At 45.0% G+C, this 3,370-nt stretch overlaps 1 long non-coding RNA gene across 1 annotated transcript; it reads left to right on the plus strand.

Annotated features, from left to right (window-relative positions):
- Positions 1-1,777: 1,777 nt before the first annotated feature.
- On the plus strand, positions 1,778-3,176 carry LOC115032764. Its single transcript, XR_003838384.1, has 3 exons — positions 1,778-1,887; positions 2,168-2,306; positions 3,113-3,176. It is a non-coding gene; the product is annotated as an uncharacterized LOC115032764 (long non-coding RNA).
- Positions 3,177-3,370: the final 194 nt, after the last annotated feature.

The raw sequence follows: 3,370 nt of genomic DNA on the forward strand, positions 1-3,370 counted from the left end.
GTATGTTGTAGTGTATGTGCATGTGTGTGTGGTATGTGTGTGTGTATGTGTATGTGTGGTATATGTGTGTGTCTGTGGTATGTGTGTCTGTGTGGGGTGTGGATGTGGGAGCGGTATGTTTGTTGTGTGTGCATTTGTGTGTGGTATGTGTATGTGTGTCTGTGTGCGAGGTGTTGTGTGTATATCTATGCATGTCTGTGTGTGTCTGTGTCTGGGGGGGTGTCTGTGTGCATGTGTGTGTAGGTGGGTAGGGGTGTCCATGTGCATATGTGTCTGTGTATGTGTGTACATGTTTGTATGGGGTGTCTGTGTGTAGCATGTGAGAGTATGTGTGTGCATGTGTGTGTGCACTTGTGTAAGTATATATGAGTGTGTGTGTGTATATATATATGTGTGTGTGAGTGTGTATGAGTGTGTGTGTGTGTGTGTGTGTGTGTGTGTCTAGAGTGTGTGAGTGCTTGTGTGAGTGTGTAGTGTAGTGCAATACACTGGTTCCTCCTCTATTACTCTCCACCTGTTTCTTTGTTGCTGAATCACCCTAAACTCCCTAAAGTTGTCTGCAATTTCTGAGCAGCCATTACAGGCATGAGCGAGTGGGTTGGATCATGTTCATTCAAACTTCTGAATCCTGACTGCGTTTCACGATAGCCTTCGAGGTCTTAACAGCTCTGCTTTCTCCACTCCTGCCTTACAATCAGCAGCTTGGATCTCTCTGGAGAAGTGCACCTTCCATCACCTCGGGTTCATTCTCTTGCCACTTCTGCTTGCACCATCCCTGTGTCCTGGCTGGGTTCACCTTGTGCTTCGCCTGACAAATACAGAGAGCTTTCTTGCTGTCCAGCCTGACTGTTCAGGGCACGTACACTTGTACACTCAGTTTATAGTTCTTTCCTGTCCCACATCGCCTCTGTTTAGTCTCTGAATCTCACACATGTATTTCACTTGCTTCTGGAATTCAGCCTTATATAGTTTACCTGTAATAGTTCTACATTTTTAAATGATCATTTCAAGTGTGTTTTCCCCGCCATGTTTACATACCTGGGGTGGAAACAAAGAATGAGAAATAAGTTTTCAGAAACAAAACCTACTGGGAGTCCTCTTGCCCTCAGGACAAGCCTTTCTCAGAGCAACCCTGGTTACCCCAGCATCCGGACGCTGCTATCACTGGCCTTTGTACCTGGTATCAATTGGTCTGTGCCTCACCTACGACAAACGTCCTGCCAAGTGTCCAGCAAAATCACACTACCACCCTTAGCTTTTGTCCCTGGGTATCTTGGGAAAATGGCTCCAGGTCCCCACACGAACCCCACAGATGTGTTTTATATAACATATTGTTCAGCCTCCTACACACATTACTCTAGATTACTTGGGATGCAAGGCTGAAAATGGAAGCTCTATGCCAGAGGCTGCTGTACAGGCCTTGAGAAATGGTGACGGTGTTGAGTACAGCTCAGCTGTATTTCAGATCTGTGCAACCTGCATTTGGTTGAATATGGACACGGGACCTACCCATAACAGCAGATCAACTGCCACTCAGTTAATGTGACAACTTCTCCATGTCTTGGCCATGACTTTACCAATAGGAAAGATCTCTTGCCGCGTGCTGAAATTTTCTCACAACAGGAAGTCCCCACATTTGACTACAAGCCAAAATAAGTATATGATGTACCAAAATCTAACTCATGTATGTATGCAGATCTGCGACACACATTTTGAGACGGAACATTTTATATCTCTGTTGTTCACTTTTTCTTTTGTCTTATATTTCAGCCTTCAGATGTTGGCCATGACTCACTGTGCACATCATACTTACCCACTAAGGGGACACACATGATAACCCCCAGCCCACAACTCCTAGCAAGGAGCCTCATGCAAAAGAATTACTCGGTAAATATTTGATAACTGACCGCATGATTGGCTTGTTCCAAGAATGCTCCAGAAATGCTGGAAGGGTCTTGATTACTGGCTCTGGGTCTTTCCATTTTTTTCCAACTTGTTAGGTTTAGTGGTAAATTACACGGTTTTCCTTCATAATTGGTGAGGTCCCTTGAAGGGGTTCTGGAAGAAGGAGGGAGGGACCCAAGGACAGTATTGTTCATGCATTTTCTCAACTCTTTGTGCTCCCAAGCAAATCCTGTAATTTTAGAAATATTTAAATGATTGACAGGTTCTAGAGAGCCAAAACTGACCGGAGATCAGCTCAAAGTACTGCTTCCAGGAGACGATGCCAAGAAAGGCTACGAATGAGCAAAATGGGAATGCATGAACGAAAGAAAAACTTAGAAAAATTGAAAACAGCCCAGAAGGTCAGTGAGAGTTGCTATGCTGGAGGGGTGCAACTATAGCCTCCCTGCCCACCCCCAGACTGCAGCAGCCTCCCTGCCCCCCAACCAACCAATGTTCCCTAAGCATCTCCCAGCATGCCCTTCCTTGGCCCCAGTCCCCACAAAGGCCTGATTCCATATTAGCAACCAAGGTTCCCCAGATGAAACAAGCCTAACTGAGTCTTAAGTAGCCTTTCCTGCAACGGGGCCAGTCAACTTGAATGGAAAAAAAAATAATAAATCCTATCTTTTCAATACCTCTATAAGATGTTCAGAATGCCACCCTCCAGATGAACTTAGATGAGAGGCATTAATATCCTTAATCGTCTACCTGGGTCATCAGTAAAAATCATAAAAGCGTTCGTGTCATGCTGAAGTCAGAGCGTCTGAGCTATCGTGTACTCTTATCTCTACTTGGAATGATGGCAATAGTTTGATCCCCATTAGATCTTCCGGCAGATACATCAATTACTGCACCCTAAATTTGCCTTTTAACTATCGTGTGACTTAACAGAACAGGTTGTTATTGTAGCACTTCAGGCTTTGCATTTAAAAACCTTGTTCTCAGAGTCTCCAAGGCTTCACCCAGCCATCAAGCAGACCACCAAATGAAGGCACCACAGAGGTCCAACAAACAGAAGGCAGAACCCCATGGGGGCCACCAAACACACTCAAGCCCCAAAGTCTCTCTCATGAATGTCTTCACATGCCAAGAAGTTCTCAAAAGTCATTTCTTCACATTTTCCAGCACTCTATTGTTTAATGTCTTCAAGTTTGCTTACTTCCAGCCTCAAATTATGAAACTATAATCACGTCCCTCTGCCGCAATCCCATCACTCCCACCAACACAGAGAGGCATAGGGGACCAGTCTGTTTCTGGGTCCTCTATACGGTTACAACTGATACACTTCTAAAAGTCAGCAAGGTAAGATTAAGCTGTATCTCTTCTCTCTCTCCTCTCTCTCTGTCTCTGTCTCTGTCTCTGTCTCTCTCTGTGTCTCTCTCTGTGTCTCTCTCTCTGTCTCTCTCTCTGTCTCTCTCTCTCT

Source organism: Mus caroli, chromosome 12 (genome assembly GCF_900094665.2).
Source record: "Mus caroli chromosome 12, CAROLI_EIJ_v1.1, whole genome shotgun sequence".
NCBI classification, from domain to species: domain Eukaryota; kingdom Metazoa; phylum Chordata; class Mammalia; order Rodentia; family Muridae; genus Mus; species Mus caroli.